The sequence below is a fragment of the Monodelphis domestica genome, chromosome 4 (genome assembly GCF_027887165.1).
Source record: "Monodelphis domestica isolate mMonDom1 chromosome 4, mMonDom1.pri, whole genome shotgun sequence".
In the NCBI taxonomy this organism is placed as follows: domain Eukaryota; kingdom Metazoa; phylum Chordata; class Mammalia; order Didelphimorphia; family Didelphidae; genus Monodelphis; species Monodelphis domestica.
In genome coordinates this window covers 211,666,475-211,687,030 of record NC_077230.1, presented here as the reverse complement: position 1 = coordinate 211,687,030, position 20,556 = coordinate 211,666,475, and positions in this window count along the sequence as shown.

Genomic DNA, 20,556 nt, shown 5'->3' with positions numbered 1-20,556 from the left:
GGCACCAAGTGAAGAGCCAGGGTCTAAATCAAATTTGGGATCCTGAGCCAGTGCCTAAGCCAATAGTAGAGCACCTCACATATACCACTTGAAGTCCCAAGTCCTGATTCCAGACCCAAGTGAGACATTGAATTCCATAGGATTTGACCCTTTTAAGCCTGCAATAGATACCCTAGGGTGTATGGGGTGTTCAGGGAGGGGTAGTATCTCTGGTATGGAGGGCTTGTCGTGCCCTCCTACGGCAGTTCTCCAGCCTCTGACCCTCACCTGACACCCAGCTCTCACTTGTGGCTCCTAGTAGGTGCTAGCATGCGGCAGCGGCCACACCCCTGGCAACGGCTTTGACAATCCGGCTAAACCTTGTGAGAGTAGCCATCAGGTAGTTTACCCCGTGGTGAACCAGGGCTTTCCTCACCCAGCATGTGAAGACTGCTTCGGCTGAACAGATGGAAGAAACCAACAAGAAGGTTCAACGGCTGAGATGGTGACACAGCAAAGCACTGTGGAGTGCTTAGGGTGTGTTGGAGCACAAAGGACAACACGGCCACCCAATGCAGCTGAGGAAGTCTCCAGGTGTAACGATTTTTCATGCCACTGGACCCAGGCTTCCAATGCCGAGAGAGTGGGACTGTCTCTGTGCATCAACTTTTCCACTTAAATCTTCATGCACAAGTGTCTTTGTGCACACTCATCTATCCATAGATGAAAATGCACAAAGACAATCATCATCCTTGGTTAACGAGAGACTACTACTACTACTACTAGATTCCCTAACCCTAGGGCAAAATAATTGACAGTGCTGAGCTCTGCAAGCAAACTGTAGAGGAGACAGAATCAGCAGGTTTCAGAACTCCCAGTCCATAGTCAATTAAATGCTGGGAAAATTAGCAAATAGCAAAAGAAATACATAAACACAGAAAATTTCTATAGAGACAAAAAGCAAGGCACAGGTTCAGTAGGGAACATTGAGAGAAAAAAATCACTTGCAAAAATGATAATCAAAGAAAAACAGGAATTAGTCACAGGCCCCAGAAGAACTAAAAAAGGAATTCAAAAATCAAATAAGAAGGTTGGAAAAAAGTGGGAAAAAGAAATTAAAGTAATGAGAAAAGAAAATAATAGCTTAAAAAGCAAAATTGGTCAATTGAAGAAACACAGACATACACTGAAGAAAAAAGTTTCTAAAAAAAAGAACCTACTTTAAAAAAAAGTTTAAAAAATCTAATGAAGTAAAGAGTTCCATGAAAAATAGAATAAACCAAATGAAAAAAAGGAAGCTCATGGAAGAAATTCATTCCTTAAAAATTAGAATTGGATAAATAGAAGCTAATGACTTCATGGGACATAAAAAAAGAAACATCAACAATCAAACAAAATCCAAATGATAGGAAAAAATAGAAGAAATTATGAAGTCTCAATTAAAAAACTGACCTGGAAAATAGATGCAGGAGAGATGATTTAAGAATTATTAGACTATCTGAAAGTGATGACCAAAAAAAAAAAAGAAGCCTAGGTGTATTATGATAAATTATCAAAGAAAACTATTTTAATATTCTTAAATCAAGGTGAAATTATATGGCAGATTCCACAGTTTGTGTGCTTCAATGAAACTCAAATGAGAACTTACAGGAATGTTAGAGCCAACTTCAAGAGCTTCTAGGTCAGTGATAAAATACTGCAACAGTCAGAAATAAACAATTAAAATATCATGAAATCCCACTCAAGATTACAAAATATTTGGTAGCTTCTTCACTGAAGGATCAGAAGGCTTACAATATGATATCCCATAAGGCCAGAGAATTGGATTTTCAACCAAAAAACACCATCAAAACTAACCATATTATTATCAGGAGAAAATATGATCATTTAATAAAACAGAATTCTAAGCATTCCTGAAAAAAAGACCAGACTTGAACAGAAAAAAAAATCATTCCCAAATACAAAATTCAAAAGAAGCTTTAAATGGAAAATAAGAAAGAGTGTAAAATTATGAGACTCAATATGGTTGAGTGGTTGATATTCATACTTGGAAAGATGATATTTGTAACCCTTAAAATTTTTATCATTTTTATAGTAGTTAGAAGAAGTAAACATAGAGGGTATAATAATAACCAGTTTAGGATGACAGGCAAAAAAAATCAAGGCATTAAAAAGGATTCCACTGAAAGAAATTGGAAGAAAGAAGTAAAAGGGGTTAAGTTATATCACATAAAGTGGTGTGTGGGAGGAATATTACAATGCAAGGAGGGTGGGAATGGTGACAGACAATATTTAAACTTCATTGTTATTGGAATTGACTCAGAGAGGAAATAACAGTCAGATTCACTGGTATATAGAATCCTATCTTACTCTATAGAGAAGTAGAAGGGGAATAAGAACGGTGGTTATGGTGAGAAGAGTAATATAAGGGAGAGAAAGTTGGAGGGTGATTAAATGATACTATAGACATGTAGGAGGAGAATAAAAAGGGTAGTGGTGGGAAGGGGATCAGCATATGGGAGAGGAATAGGGGGTAGTGGTTAAAAGCAAAACACTGTGTGGAGAGAAAAATGAAAGTAAAAGTACAGGAAGATGGAGTGTAATACATAAACAGTAATCATAACTATGAATGTAAATGAGATGAATTAACCCATAAAATGGAAGTTGACAGTGAAGTGGATTAAAAACAAGAATACTATAATATGTTGTTTATAAGAAACACATCTGAGGCAGGTAGACACATACAGAATAATGGTAAGGAGATAAAGCAGAATCTCTTGAGCTCCAAATAAGATAAAAAAGGGAGTAGTAATCATGATCCCAGACAAAGCTAAAGCAAATTAAAAGATTAAAGGAAGATAATTACATATTGATAAGAGGTAGTATCGACAATGAAGTAATATCAGTCCTTAATATATATTCACCAAATTGTATAACCTCCAGATTTTTAAAGGAGAAATAAAAGGAGCTGAGGAAATAGTAAAAGTATGGTAGTGGGTGATCTCAACCTTCTGTCAGAACTAGATAAATCTCACAAAAAAAATAAGAAAGGAATAAAGTAAGTGGATGAAATTTTTGAAAGGCTATATGTAATATATATCTGAATAAAATTAAATAGAGGTAAAAAGGAGTATAATTTATTTTAGTAGCACATATTATATACACAAAAATTAGCCATGTACTATGTCATAATAACTTTACAATCAAATGTAGAAAATCAGCAATAAAATACACCTTTTTCAGATGATATTAAAAGAAAAATTATAATCAGTAAGGGTTCATGGAAAAGGGAAATTAAAAAATAATTGGAAACTAAATAATATAATTCTTCAAAACTGATGGGTTAAAGAACAAATCAAAGAAACAATCACTGATTTCACTGAAGAGAATGAAAATGAGGAGGCAATATTTCAAAACTTAAGGGATACAGACAAAACAGTACTCAGGGGAAAATTTATATCCCTGCATGTTTATGTCAGTAATCTATAGTAAAGGCAGATCAATGAATTGGGATTGCAATTCAAACACACACACACACACACACACACACACACACACACAAACCATTAAAAAGGACAAATTAAAAATCTCCAAACAAAGGCTAAGTTAAAAATCCTAAAAATCAAAGGGGAAATTAATAAAATTGAAATTTAAAAAATTGAAATAATAAATAAGACTAGGAGATGATTTTATTAAAAATCAATTAAATGGATACATTATTTTTAATTTGATGAAAAAGGAAAAAAATAAATCAAAATACCAGTATCAAAAATTAAAAGGAAAAATTGTAAACCTTGAAATTTCTTAGACTTGTGAATGTTGGAAATATCACCATTGGAAAGTTTCATACTTGGAAAAAATTTCCTACTGATAGTAAGAACTCTATTGGAATGTGAACCCCCTTGGCATGGGAGGATCCTTCTCCTCCCTACCTAAGACTACTTTAGGACAGAAACCTTTTGCTAAACAATGGAAAGGGTTTTGACCTATGCTTAAGCATAGAACAGGAAGTTATTTGAGTCATGATTGATTTTAGAATTGATACAATAGAGATATTTGGAATGACAGAACCAGGTCTTAGAAAATACAATCTCCACCCTACTTGGAGTAAAAGGATTTAGGAAGGGCTGCATCAAGGATCAAGATTTAATTATTTGAGAATATGACCTTCAACAGACATGTGCAAAGGGGCAGAACTCTGGGCGGTCCTAGGTTAAACTAGAGCCACTATTGGCATGATTGGTAGATGTGAGAACTGAGGGGAGGGAACTTGGGTGGTTTCCTTAAAGATAGCAGGGTCTGAGGACTGGGGGGGGGGGTTCCAGAAGTTTTGCTCTGAGAGGTTGTGCTCTGAGAAGCTTGCTCTGAAGGAGGCTGGAGGTGGAGGCCCCTGAGACTGTTTCTCCATTTTGGTCATGTGAGTGATAGGGACTGATCTCTTTTCTTTGCCTCAGCTATCTAAGGGCTTGGGCCTTTTGACCCAGCCTAAACAGAGGGGGTATTTAAGCCCTATTCCCTTCTCTCTCTCTCTCTCTCTCTCTCTCTCTCTCTCTCTCTCTCTCTCTCTCTCTCTCTCTCTAATACCTTTCTTCCTCCTGTTTGTAATTAAAAACTCCATAAAAGGTTGACTGCTGACTTGAGTTTTCATTTAGGAATTACATAGCTGAATTCTTTGGCGACCTTAAATTAATATATATCACTCTTTTAAAGTGATTTCCTTGTCACAAAATTTACCTCCAATAAAGGGGAAATTAAAGTCATAATTTGGAGATATTTTATACAATGATAGGACAGTAAATCTGATAATCTGGATGAAATTGATAAATATTTATAAAAATATGAATTGCCTAAATTAGAAATCAAGAAATATAATATTTCAATAATCTCATCTCTGAAAAAGAAATTGAACAAACCATCTATGAGCTCTTTAAGACAAAATCCCTAGGGCCAGATAGATTCACAAGTGAATTCTATCAAATATTCTAGAGGACCTTTTGGAATCTCATACTCTTCAATCTAATAATACCATTATTAGGTCTATAGCCAAAACACCAAAAAATAATGTGAAAGGAACTGCTTTTATAAAAATATTTATACCTGTTTTTTGTCATGGTAAATAATTTGAAATAATACAGATGTTCCTCAAATAGGGAATGTTTGAATAAATATTGGTATATGATGGTGATGGAATACTATTGTGCTGTAAGCAATGATGAACAGGATACTTTCAGAAAGAGCTGAATAGACTTATATGAACTGGTGTAGAGTGAAATAAGTAGAACCATAAAAATATTATACACAGTAACAGCAATACTGTAGAATGATCAAATGAGATAGATTTGAATACTATCAATAATACAATGATCCAGAACAATTCTGAGGGACTTATGAAAAACAATACTATCCCCCTCCATAGAAAGAACTTATTGGAATATGGATGCACATGAAAGCATATGGTTTTTCATTTGTTTATTTGGGTATAAGTTTGGGAGTTATGGTTTTATAAAATTATTCACTTAAAACATGAATAGTATGGAAATAGGTTTTGACTGATAATACATGTATAACCCAGAAGAAAAAATAAAAATAAAGTATAATAGTATATGGTGTGACAGAGGCTGGCACTAGAGAAAAAGTGTCAGACTGAAGAGTATGTGAAATTGATCACCTTGATGGGGGAGGGACCCCAGGGGTGGAATCTGGAGGAGGAGGAGACTCTGGCAGGGAGAACAGTGAGGGTCTTTCAGTCTTGAGAAGGTGAAGACAGAAGTTGGGAAAAGACTTTCTCCTGAAGGTTACCCATTTTTCCTGCTGGTGACTGGAAATCTTTCCCCCCAACACTTCCAAATTGAAGGGACTTTCATAAGAGTAACCTGAGCAGACCTCACCTCAGTTCATATTGTTCAAGGGTGAGTCAACCTGACTTTCTCTCAGGGGGCTCAAGCTGCCAAAGCCTGAGTTCCCCTAAACTCAAGGAGGGAGGGGAAAGGGCTTAGATAGAGACAGAGATCTCCTTTTGCCACTTTCTTTTTCCCATTCTTCCCTGCCCATTATTCCTTTTGAATTACCTGATTGACTTGACATTAAAAGTTATCTGTTCCCCAAGCTGAGTGTGAGTGAATGGTTCAAGGAGAGACCCTTTGTTCTCAAGTATTGGAAGGGGTACAAGGGGGACAAGAGCAAATTGGAGAGAGCTGCTTTAGCTAAGGAGGGAAGGCAGAAAGGGAAAAATCATCAAACCCCCTCTCCTCTCTCTGAGACAACCCCTTTCCATCTGCTGTCTCCCCTGAATCCCGCTCTAAGAAGGGGTTCTCCTCTCTTTCCCCCTCTCCATACCTTAAGTCCAAGCTTCCCTCAGGGTACAAAACTTCCCTTCATTTATATTTTTAATACACTCTATGTTTTTTTCAATATTTAAGTGAGATGTATCTAATAAATTCTTCTATAAAATCCTAAGAAGGCAGAAAAAGTACTTTAGAAATCAGTGAGAGAGTAAATGGATGGATGAATGTATTTACAGAAGAAATATTTTAATTAACCCAACATATTTTAGGTTATTTATCAGTTTCACAGCAATTAATGATAACAGTTAAGATATAGCTTCTAAATTATTTAGAGATTAGAAGTAATATCAATTAAAATTTACCTTTAATTATCATCTCCTAGGGTGTGAGTGCTGGTAGTTAAGTTGAAGTAAATAATGTTTCATTTGTCTATTGCCTTGCACACACATGCAAAAAAAGAAAATACTTCACCTCAAAACAAAACAAAAGAAACTCATCTCACTGGAATAGGAAGACAAAATTGCCAAGGAACACTACAGGTGTGAGAAGTAGAGGAACTTGGACCAGTTCAACACTCTGCAACTTTTCCTGAGACAAAAAACTGAAGAAAAAGGCCGAAACTAGCCCAAAACACATGACACAAAAGGCAGAGTAGGTAGGAACATACACACTCACAGGGAGTAGCAGAGCATTTGAGGAAACAAAGGAAGACTAAAATAAGAACTCAGAAGAGGACAAAAATATCCAAAAGGAAACACGTGAAGCCTTAAAGGAAAGTGAAAGGTGTGTAACTGAATATCTGTTGCCCTAAAAAACTAAATTACCCAGGAGCCCACTGACTTCCTGTGGTCATGTACTTCCTGTAGGCAAAGGATATTGGGTAGTGACATGGAGGGTCCCAGGCTCTTTGGCTTCATGGCAAGAATGGTGGTGGTAATAGTGAGGATTTTGAATAGGCTAATCAGCTATGGGCAAAAGTTTTTTTTTAATTTTGTATCCCTTTTATTCCTTTATTTCTAATAATCATTAATAAATCTCCTAAAATATAATATTTTTATTATTAAGATTTATTTTAAGTCTTACAAAGGATGTGAGGCTACAAAATCTCTCCTGTAAGAATATGAACATAAATTTTAAAAGTAATAAGATAAATATTAGAAAAACTCAAAAGCTGTTAGAAAAAAATAACACTTAAGAAATGAATTCCCTAAAGCTGAAATAAGTCAAAAAGAAATGGAGGAACACAAATACATTGAAGAAAACAACTCCTTATTTAATAGAGTAGAACAAATGTAAATGGAGGCAAAAAAAAAAGCAACATAAATAAAAGCACTGAAGAAAATAACTCTTTAAAGAGTACAATTGGCCAAATGGAAAAAGAAAAACAAAAAACTCAAAGAAGAAAATAATTTCCTAAATATTAGAATTAGACAAATTGAAACTAATTAATCCATAAGGTATGATGAAACAATAAAATAACATTTTAATGAAAAAAAATCTGTAGAAAAATATCCTTCATTGGAAAAAAAATTACAGACTTAGAAAACAGACCTATATAAGATAATCTAAGAATAATTGTAAAGTAATAAAACCATTGAATTAATAAGAAAAGGAGTTAGTTTTATGAAAAAAAAAATAAATTAGAAAAAAAATTGTTAACTTGTTTTAAAAAAGAAAGAAGAGAATGAAAATGCTGGTATTAAAAGTGAAGAGACAATCACAACTGATGAACAAGAAATTAAGGCAATGATTGGAAGTTGTTTTGCCCAAATATGTGTCAATAAATCCAAAAATTGATGTGAAATACTTAAATACCTAGAAAAATATAAACTATACAGATTAACAAAAGAGAAAATATGTAAGGCTGGTCTTTAGGGGTGTCAGCCTTGAGAGACAGGCCCAACCATCTCTGAATGTCAGAATGTTTCTTCCTCTCACTGTCTACTACTATGACTTTTGAAATTAAGAAAGCTAGCACAGATATAACATAGACAGGAATAACAGAAACCCTCCACAAGCCTGTGAGGCCTGGCCTCAGCTCAAAAGCTGAGAGAGACTCAAAGCTCATCTAGGGAATCCTTCTTCCCTCTTCCCTGATACCCTCCCAATCCAACTTGTTATTAAGAGTTATCTTTATTTGAATATCACAGTCAGATAAGAGGGCTAACATTCCAGGGGACATAGAGGGAGCTGAACCTCAGGACAGACACTCAACTATAAACTGTCTTTAATGGAACCCTGCTGGGTGACTAAGCCTTGGGGGGAGGCTTGTCCCTCAGGAGGATCCATGTTTACCTGCTCTGGGGAATCTGTAACATCAATATATAGAGAAGATGACCCCTCAGGCTATCATAAGCAGCCCATTTCTCAGGAACCCCAGTTTTCAAAAATAGCCTCTCAGCAAGGGGCCTCTCTCTCCTTATATCTCACCAGCAGCCATATTCCCTCTCTCTATTCAACTCCTCGATTCCCTGTTATAAATCATTCAGTATCCCCTGCTCTGCAATCCCACCCATTTTCCTATAAATATTACAAGTAGAATACTCATACAACCCAATAACAACAAAAAAAAATTAATTGAGCAAACCATTAAAAAATACCTAAGCAAAAGTATCACATTATTCTCATGTTTATTGCTTCATTGCATTCTTCGAGATCTGATACAACTAGGCCATCTTCCTTCATATTTTTTCACTAATTCTCAATATTTTTGGCCTTTTGACTTTTCAGTTTCCAAGTGTATCTGATAAAAGCCTCATTTCTCAAATATATAGGCTACTGACTCAAACTTATAAGAACACAAAGCATTCCCTAAGTGAAAAATAGACAAAGGAAAAGAACAAGCAAATCCCAGAGTAAAAAAAAAAATTAAAAATAACCAGTCAGTGAAAAAAATGCTCTAAATTAATATTGATGATAGAAATGCATTTAAAAAGAACTCTGAAATACCACCTCATATCTTCATATTAGCTTGCATCACTAAAAAAGAATATGATGAATGTCGGGGATTATATGGCAAAATTTGGACACAAATACATTTTTGGTGGACCTGTGAACTGATAGAATGATTCTGGAGAGCAATATGGAACCAGACTCAGAGGGCTATAAAACTCTGTATACCTTTTCCCTCAATAATGCCAGTACTGTTCTTTATCACAAAGAGATAAGAGATAATGGAAAAGAAAATACCTGTACCCCCAAAAAAATTAGTACCTCTTTTTGTAGTGACAAGGAATTAGGAACCAAGAGGTTACCCCTCACTTGGGGAATGGATGAACACATTGAGGTAGATGTTTGCAATGGAACATTGTTGCACTATAAAAAATGACAAACAAGGTTAGTTCAGAAATATCTGAAAAGACCTATGTGAATTAATATAAAGTGAAGTGAGTAAAACAAGGACAACAATGCATACAGCAACAGAAATATTCCATAATGATCATCTGTGAAGGACTAAACCATTATCAGCAAAGCAAATTTCCACGTTAATCACAAGGAATGCAGGATGAAAAATGCTATCCATAGACAATGAAAGAACTGTAGGAGTCTGAGGGTATATAAAAGCATGCTAACTCCTACTTTATTTCTTTCATGAGTTTTTAAATTTTATTTTATCTGATATAATGTGTTTTATGTCAGCATGAACAACATGGAAATATGTATTGCATGAAAGTACTGTAATAACCTATATCAATTATTTGGCACCTCGGGGAGAGGTGGGAAGAGAGGAAGGGAAAAAATCTGAATCCCAAAATGTCATTAAAACAATTATCAAAGTTTATTTCTACATGGAAATTTAAAAATCAATTTTAAAATCATTTCTGGGAGAATAGTTAACTAAGTTATGATTTATGATTATAATGGAATACAATTGTGCCATAAGAAATGACAAACCAAAGATGATCATAAAAAACATACTAAAAAACCACTATAGAAAAAAATTTAGTCAGAATATAAATTGAAGCATGCCATTCTTCATTTAATTTACTGCATGGATTTTTTCTCTATCATAAGTGATATGTGTCTTTTTTTTTTTACAATATGCTGAACATGGAAATATATATTATATGATAGCACATGTAAAACCTACAACATTTTATAGGCCCTGTTGGGGAAGACATAGAGGGGAAAGGTCAAGAGGGAACACAGAATACAAAATGTCAGAAAATGATTATTTTAAATTGTTTTGATATGTAAATGAAAATTTATTAAAATAAACCCAATTCCAAAAAATTTAAAAATATATTACATATGACAAAGGCAGTATAATATACATAACATCAAAAATGTATACCTGGTCTCATTTTTCAATCCAGACTCCAAAATAGTTTTTACTTTATCTGAGAACCTACTTCTTGATCACTTTGCTTTTGTTTCTCTGTCTTTCTTTTTTCTCTCTATCTCTCCCCCCTCCTTCCCCTTTCTTCTTCAATTCCTCCTGTTCCTTCTACTCCACTTACTCTTCTCCCCCTCCACTAATTTCTCTTCTTTTATTTTTCCTTCTCCTCTTATTGAACTCTACTGATTTCTTTTGTTGGCTTATCATTCATGTGATTCTCCTGATTCTTAATGTTGCCAAAATATTTGTTCTTGGATTTTTTTAAATATTTTTCTTGGTGAGTTTATTAGATATTATAGATTTGTAAAAACAATATTTATGCAGATATGCACAGATTAATATATCTATTGAATTTCTTATTTGAGCTTCAATTTGCATCGTCGAATTTCCATTTTCCAAGCATTTCTGATGAAAAAAACAGAGCTGAATAAAAAATCTGACATTCAAATATAAGCATCAAATGAAGAAATCATAAGGAATTTATTAAGATTAAAATCTTTATCTTTCTACATGGGTAGATAATATATATATATATATATAACACATAACTGATTATTTTAGGTAATTATAAGGGGTCTATATACTAAAAGGACATGTATGTTAGTTTGTTATATTGAGATCATTTTTAAATGACATGGGGAAAAAAGAGAGATGAACTAGGAGAGAAGGGGAAAGAAAAAGAAGGAGGGGGTGGAATGACATGCTGGAAAGGAGGTGGAAAACTTGACATTAAAACATGGTTGGTAGAATTGTGAACTAGTCCAAACATTTTGGAGAACAATTGCGAAGGATACCCAAAGAGCTATAAAACTGTTTATACTCTTTGATCCAGCAATACAATTACTAGATCTAAATTCCAAGATATCAAGGGCTACAAAAAGACACATATATAAAAGAACTTTGTGTGTGTGTATGTGTATGTGTGTGTGTGTGTGTGTGTGTGTATGTGTGTGGTAGAAATGAAATAGATACTGAAGGTATCTCCATCAATTGAGGGATATAGAACAAGTAGAGGTATATGATTGTGGTAGTATATTACTATGGTATGAAGAATAAAAAGGTGATAGTTTCAGAAAAACCTAGGCAAATTTATATGCCTCATTCTATACAGAAGTAATAAGAACCAGGAGATTATTATACACAGTAATAGCAATATTGTAATGAGAATCAGCTGAAAATACTTAGCTACTCTGATAATACAATGGTTTAATACTATTTTTAAGAACACATAATTAAAAATTCTATCCACCTCCATAGAGAAAACAGATGAATTGAACACACATAAATGTTTTTATTTTCATCTTCCCTATTTTCCTTTCTTTTTTGGATCATAGTTAAAAGGTAAATATATTTTTGCATGATTTAACATTTGTAATTGATAGCATACTGCTTGTGCCTCAATGGATGGGCAGAGGCTATGGTAATGAAAATAATCTGGAACTCAATATTTTATTTCATTTTTTCATGTTGTGTTAAAAATATTTTATTTTCCCAATTCACTGCAGTGAAAGTTAAAACTCAAATTATCTTCTCTCACCATTTCATAGGTTGTAAGCAAAATGATCTAGACATTCATTATCATGTAGAACATACTTCCATATTGGTCACTGTTGTAATACTCAAAGAAAAAAAAAAAACCCAAAATAAACTAATGTAGAAGATAGCATGCTTTGATCTGCATCTAACTTGAACAGTTTTTTCTATGGAAATGGATAGTACTCTTTGTCTCAAGACATTTAGAATTGTCTTGGATCATTATGTTGCTGAGAGTAAGTTTTTCACAGTTTATTCCACATTATTCCACAATAATGTTGTTACTGTGTACAATTTTTAATGGTTCTGCTTATTTTGCTTTACATCATTTCATGAGGATCATTCTAGCTTTTCTGAAACTATCCTGCTTATAATTTCTTATAGAAACAGTTTTCCATTTGTTCAGCTTTTGCTTAATTGATGGACATCCCCTAGCTTCCCAATTCTTTTTTTTTAACATTATTTTATTTGGTCATTTCCAAACATTAATCATTGGAAACAAAAATCATTTTCTATTCCTCCCCCACCCCCACCTATCCCATAGCTGGTGCATGATTCCACTGGGTATCACATGTGTTCTTGATTCAAACCCCTTTCCGTGTTGTTGGTATTTGCTCTAGAGTGTTCATTTAGAGTCTCTCCTCAGTCATATCCCCTCCACCCCTGTAGACAAGCAGTTGCTTTTCATCAGTATTTTTACTCTCACAGTTTATCCTCTGGTTGTGAATAGTGTTTTTTTAGATTCCTGCAGATTGTTCAGGGACATTGCATTGTCCCTAATGGAGAAGCCCATTACCTTCGATTGTACCACAGTGTGTCAATTTCTGTGTATAATGATTTCCTGGTTCTGCTCCTTTCGCTCTGCATCACTTCCTGGAGGTTGTTCCAGTCTTCATGGAATTCCTCCACTTTATTATTCCTTTTAGCACAATAGTATTCCATCACCAACACATACCACAATTTGTTCAGCCATTCCCCAACTGAAGGGCATCCCCTCATTTACCAATTTTTGGCCACCACAAAGAGTGCAGCTATGAATATTCTTGTACAAGTTTTCTTTTTCCTTTTTATCTCTTTGGGGTACAAACCCAGCAGTGCTATGGCTGGATGAAAGGGCAGACAGTCTTTTATCGCCCTTTGGGCATAGTACCAAATTGCCCTCCAGAATGGTTGGATCAATTCACAACTCCACCAGCAATGAATTAGTGTCACTACTTTGCCACATCCACTCCAGCATTCATTACTTTCCATAGCTGTCATGTTAGCCAATCTGCTAGGTGTGAGGTGATACCTCAGAGTTGTTTTGATTTGCATCTCTCTGATTATAAGAGGTGTAGAGCACTTTTTCATGTGCTTATTAATAGTTTTGATTTCTTTGGTTGAGAATTGCCTGTTCATGTCCCTTGCCCATTTATCAATTGGAGAATGGCTTGATTTTTTGTACAACTGATTTAGCTCTTTGTAAATTTGAGTAATTAAATCTTTGTCAGATGTTTGTTGAAGATTGCTTCCCAATTTGTTGCTTTCCTTCTGATTTTGGTTACATTGGTTTTGTTTGTACAAAACCTTTTTAATTTGATGTATTCCAAATTATTTATTTTGCATTTTGTGACTCTAAGTCTTGCTTGGTTTTATTTTTATTTATTTTAATTTTTATTTGTTCATTTCCAAACATTATTCATTGGAAACAAAGACCATTTTATTTTCTTCCCTACCCCCCTCACACCACCTCTCCCACAGCCGACACGCAATTCCACTGGGTATCACATGTGTTCTTGATTCAAACCCCTTTCCGTGTTGTTGGTATTTGCTCCAGAGTGTTCATTTAGAGTCTCTCCTAAGTCATATCCCCTCCACCCCTGTAGACAAGCAGTTGCTTTACATTGGTATTTTTACACCCACAGTTTATCTTCTGCTCGTGGATAGTGTTTTTTAGATCCCTGCAGATTGTTCAGGGACACTGTATTGCCACAAATGGAGAAGTACATTACCTTCAATTGTACCACAATGTATCAGTCTCTGTGTACAATGTTTTCCTGGTTCTGCTCCTTTCGCTCTGCATCACTTCCTGGAGGTTGTACCAGTCTCCATGGAATTCCTCTACTTTATCATTCCTTTTAGCACAATAGTATTCCATCACCAACATATACCACAATTTGTTCAGCCATTCCCCAATGGAAGGGCATCCCCTCATATTCCAATTTTTGGCCACCACAAAGTGTGTAGATATGAATATTCTTGTACAAGTCTTTTTCCTTATTATCTCTTTGGGTTACAAGCCCAGTAGTGCTATGGCTGGATGAAAGGGCAGGCAGTTTTTTATCGCCCTTTGGGCATAGTTCCAAATTGCCCTCCAGAATGGTTGGATTAATTCACAACTCTACCATGTAACAAGGGAATCACTTTAAAAGACTGATATATATTAATTTAAGGTCACCAAGGAATCAGCTATGTAATTCCTAAATGAAAAACTCAAGTCAGCCGTCAGCCTTTTTTGGAGTTTAATTACAATAGGAGCAAGAAAGGAATTAGAGATATATAGAGAGAGAGAAAGGGGAGAGAAGGGAATAGGGCTTAAATACCCCTTCTGTTTAGGCTGGGCCAAAAGGCCCAAGCCCTTAGATAGCTGGGGCAAAGAAAGGAGATCAGTCCCTTTCACTCACGTGTCCAAAATGGAGAAACAGTCTCAGAGGCCCCCACCTTCAGCTTCCTTCAGAGCAAGCTTCCTCAGAGCCCAGGAACCACACCGACCAAAAAACTCAATCCTCTCCCCCGAGTCTCCAGACCCTCCTATCTTTAAGGACACCATCCAAGTTGCCTCCCCTCAGTCCTCACATCTACCAATCACTCTTCATCAATTTCCCTGTCAATGGAGGCTCTCGCTTAACCCAGGACCGCCCAGAGGTTTCTGGCTTTTGCACATGTCTGTTGAAGGTCATATTTTTCAAATGATTAAATCTATACTCCTTTGCTACAGCCCTTTCTAAATCCTGTTAACTTGAGTATGGTAGAGATTGGAATAATTAAATTTTGATCTAGGCTGCAGCCCTTACTCAATCCTATTAGGACTGAATAGGGTGGAGATTTATTCCAAGTATCTCCATTGTATCAATTCTAAATCAATCAAGACTCAAAGAAATTCCTGTTCTATGCTTAAGCATAGGTCAAAGTCCTTTCCATTGTTCAGCAAAGGGTTTCTGTCCTAAAGTAATCTTAAGAAGGGAAGAGAAGGAACCTCCCATGCCAATGGAGTTCCCATTCCAATAGACTATCAGTAAGAAATTTTCCAAGTATGAAATATCCCAATGGTGAAATTTTCAACAATTATAAGTCTAAGGAAATTTGAGGTTTACAATCCCCCCTGATGATCATTGGGAGACTAGTCTCCCCATTGATCATTTAACATAATCATTTTGTAGTTCTAAATTCACTTCTAACTAAAGATATACACAATATTCAATTTTCTAAGAGAAATTAGAATAGTGAGAGAGGAAATAGAAAAGAAAAGAAAGCAAAACCAATGTTTGCTAGGCGCATTGACAGAAAGCCAAATTAGGGGCAGTCCCTTTTGGCATAAATGTTACAATAAATGTTCAATCAAAAGTTCAGTCCAATCAATCACATCCAAAGTTCATTCTTGATCTTCTTGATGAAGTGTAGGTTTTTGGCATCTTTCTGCAACAGTTCATTCTCTGGATATAAAAGTTTCAAGCTTCTTTCTTGAAGATCTTTTCTCGAACAAAATCAAAGTCTTTGAATTTTTTATAACAGTAAAATCTTAAACAAAAGTCTTGGATTTTTATAAAAATATAATCTCAAACAAAAAAAATTCAAAAATTCTTAGATTTTAAATTAAAATACAATCCCCCCTGAAGTAAGTATTAAAAAAAAATATCAAGTTTAGCTCAGAATGCAATGTTCAGTTATGGGGTTGTATGTGTCAATTATCAAAAGAATAGAAAAAATAATCAAAAACATAAGAAAAACTCAAAATAGACCTTGTATAGGTCCAGTTTAAAGTAATTTTTATCCCACAAGTATGTAGGACAGAATGCAGTAATATTTCACTTAGCCATTTGTAGCCAAGACTACAGGAAGTTGCCATAATATAAGAAGAAAAGAATTAGAATTCTATTTTGATGGGGAAATGTCATTCCCTTGTCTGATTTTTTTTTCTTCAGAGATATAGGGAGCCAGCATGATAGTCAAGCTTTGTACTTGTTTGAGTACTTCGAAAGGAGTGTAGATACAAGGAAGTCCTACGACTTAAACATAAGTTAAGCGTCGCAACCTTGAGTCTCACTTTAATATTTCATGTGTGCTCTATTGGCACTATTCAGGTTTAGTCTGTGCTCCTTGTTTTTATCCCTTTTCCTGGAATCAGACACAAACATTAATCACAGTCCTATAATATTTTATCAATAAATGGCAGGTTCCCATAGTTTAAAGCTTTTAGGCATATATTGATATTATAGCAAGAGTATATATATTAACTTGTATTACTGCAGGGAAAAAATATTAATATTAATTATGTGTACCTTCAGTACAAAACATGAGAAAAAATCAAATATTCTGATAAAAAATAAAAGAAAAGAAATAAGAAAAAATAAGAAAAAAATCAGTAATTCAATATATTCTTGAAAGAAAAACAGCATCCATTTGTCTATGGATTATTATCTCCAATTCTTATGATAAGATAGAGTCACAATTTATATGATAGGATAGAGTCAATCAGTCTCAGCAGAAGATGCTTTCTTCACATGTGAGCAGTGAATCCAAGAGTCTCTTTCTCCAATCTTTATAGATGTTGGAGTAGTTAATAATATTTGGAATGGTCCTTCCCATGAAGGTTCAGTTGCTCCAGTTCGCTTGAAATTCTTGATATAAACTTTATCTCCTGGGTTCAGGTCATGCAGAGAAAAGTCTAATGGTCCAGCTTGTACTGCAGCTCCGGATTCATGAAGTTCACGTAGTTTGTGCTGTAACTCCTGTATATAGGAAGCAATAGTAATATCTCCCCCTAATAGCGAAGTATAAGCCGGGGAGAAAGGCTTAGCCTGTATAGGCGGATGTCCAAAAAGCATCTCAAATGGTGAAATATGTAAGTCTCCTCTAGGCCTGCTTCTAAGATAAAATAGGGCCAGAGGGAGAATTTCAGGCCATTTTAAATGGGTCTCAGTGCATAATTTGCCAATCATAGTCTTAAGTTCTTTATTCATACTCTCCACTTGGCCTGAGCTCTGGGGGTGATATGGAACATGGAATTTTGGAGTTATCCCCAAGCAAGAATATATTTGATTTAAGACAGAATCGGTAAAATGACTCCCTCTATCGGAGTCAATACGTGCTGGTAGGCCAAAACGAGGAATAATTTCTTTTAAAAGTATCTTTGCAACAAAATCTGCTGTGGCTCGGGTCGTAGGAAATGCTTCCGGCCATCTGGTTAGTTGATCTACAATTACTAGACAAAATTTATAACGTCCAGCTTTTGGCATTGTAATGAAATCTATCTGTAGATGTTCAAAAGGTGTGTAAGCCAGAGGACGTCCCCCAAAGGCTTTTCCACGATATGCATGTTGGTTATATGCCTGGCAAATAGGGCAGGCTGAACATACTTTAGAGGCTATAGTAGTTATACCAGGGGCTATCCATACTCTCTTGACAGAGTCCACAATGCCCTGGGTGCCAAAATGACCATTTTTATGAATAGATTGGCAAATTTGGTTATAGAAACTTCTAGGGAGCAGGGGTTTTCCTTCAGATGACACCCATACTCCATTAATTTGTTTTGCTTTAAATTTTTGTTTCCATTTTTCCACTTCCTTTTCATTATAGGAGAGTGATAAATTTAAATTATCAGTGGTTGTTAATGTTAAAATTAATCCAGGTCCTTCTATGGCTGCTAGTTTTGCAGCGGCATCTGCTCGGTCATTTCCTCTAGAGACAGGGTCAGAGCCACCTGTATGGGCAGAGCAATGAACTACAGCTAGGGCTTTAGGCAGTTTGAGAGCAGAAAGAACTTCATTAATAATTTCTGCATTAGCTATGGATTTTCCAGCTGAGGTTAAAAATCCTCTTTGGAGCCATAGCATCCCGACTGAGTGACAAATGCCGAAAGCATATCTAGAATCTGTATAAATTGTTGCCTTTTTATCCTTGGCAATTATACAAGCTTGTTTTAGAGCTATGAGTTCTGCTCCTTGAGCGCTAATGTTAGAAGGTAGTGAAGCTGACCATTCAGTGGCAAATTCTGAGACTACGGCAGCTCCAGTGTAACGTATGCCATCCCTCATAAAAGAGGAACCATCGGTAAATAAAATCAGATCTGCATTGTCTAAGGGAGTGTCCAAGAGATTATCTCGAGGCTTTTCTGCCATGGACACTAATGTTTCACAGTTATGTAGTGGTTCTCCTGAAGTGGGTAAATCTGGAAGCAAGGTGGCAGGGTTAAGAGTTGAACAGCGTTTCAAGGTAATATTTTCACTATTTAATAAGGTTATTTCATACCTTGTAATTCTCTGATCCGAGAATGCCTGTGTTCTATGTTTTACCAATAATGCTTCAATCTCATGTGGGCACATTATTGTTAATGGACATCCCAATACTAAATCAACGGTTTTTGTTACTAGTAAGGCTGTAGCAGCTACTCCTCTAAGGCATGGTGGTGCTCCTGCTGCTACTGGGTCTAGTTGGGCAGAATAATAAGCAATTGGGCGCTGAGAAGGTCCCAAAGTCTGAGTTAACACACCAGAGGCTACTCCTCTTCGCTCATGCACATATAAAGTAAATGGCTTGTTGTAATCTGGGATGCCTAGAGCAGGGGCAGACATGATAGCCTTTTTCAGATCTGTTAGAGCTGACAAGTGTTCAGGCTCTAATTTGAGGGGTTCAGGAACCGAATCCTTTGTTAATGCTATAAGGGGTTTAGTGATTTCCCCATAGCAAGGAATCCATTGTCTACAAAACCCTGTTGCTCCTAAAATTGCTCTCAGCTGTTTCTTAGTGGTAGGAGCACTCAATTTTTGAATGTTCTCAATTCGTTTTGGAGAAATATAACGAGCACCCGCAGTCAAGATGAATCCCAAATATTCTACTTTTTGGAGACACCATTGAACTTTATCCTTAGAGATTTTATGTCCTCTTTTGTGCAATTCCAAAAGAAGGTGTTTGCTATCTTCTTGACATGTTTCTGCATCTGTTGAAGCCAAGAGTAGATCATCTACATATTTGATTAATTTGCTATTTTTAAATGTTATATTGTCTGTGTCTTGGCTCAAAATTTGCTCAAATAAGCTCGGACTTTCGACATAACCCTGTGGCAGCCGACACCAGGTATATTGTGAGCCCTTCCAGGTGAAAGCAAAAATATGCCTGGAGTTTTCATGTATTGGTATGGAAAAGAAAGCTGAACACAAGTCTACTACTGTAAAGTATGTAGCTGTGCTAGGAATAGATGAAATAATAGTATGTATGTTAGAAACTACGGAGTGTCTCTTTATAACGTGATTATTCACTGCCCTTAGATCCTGTACAAATCTATAGATGTGCTTGCCATCGGGCCCTTTTTTTGGTTTTTTAATTGGCAGGATGGGCGTGTTGTATTCAGATTTGCAAGGGATTATTATTCCCTGTTCTATTAATGAGTTAATAACTGGTGTAATACCCTCAATTGCCTCCTTTGAGAGGGGATACTGAGGGATAGAAGGAGGTGGGCTAGATTTAGTTTTTATCTGCACAGGAACAGCAGATTTAAGTAAGCCTACATCAGAAGAAGATGTGGCCCAAAGAGACTCCGGTATATCTTTAGGTATTTCAAAAATGGAAGGTTCTTTTGCCTCCTGGTTTTCCGAGAGAAGTACAGGGAGTAAATTTAAAGATTCCTCTGGTACTTCTAATGATAATGAGCCATCTGGGGAGCAGGTTATTGTGGCTCTGAGTTTGCATAGAAGGTCCCTCCCCAGCAAATTTAAAGGGGAGTCAGGCATCAAAAGGAAGGAGTGTTGTACCTCTAGGGGTCCTACAGACACCATTCTAGGAGGAAGTCTTTTAACTCTTTGGGTTATTCCTGATACTCCCATTACATTCTCTGAGCCAATAGAATAACATTGTAAATCAGGTGTTCTCTTTAATACAGACCAGGAAGCTCCGGTGTCTAATAGACAATCATAATAGGTGTTACCCACTTTTAAGGTAACATGGGGTTCATTAGTATGGGGAGGGCAGTGGATAGGGACAACGGGTAGTAGGACATCAGGGTCTGGGAAATCAAAGGTTGTATCCTCTGATTCCTGTGCCCCAGCCCCCCCTGGGCACCATCATTGTGTTTGGGATATTCCTTGGGCACCCCCCTGAAGGGCACCTCTCTGAGGGTCATTAGTACCTCGAGTAATTTTTGGACGAGCGCCATTTCTCATATATTGT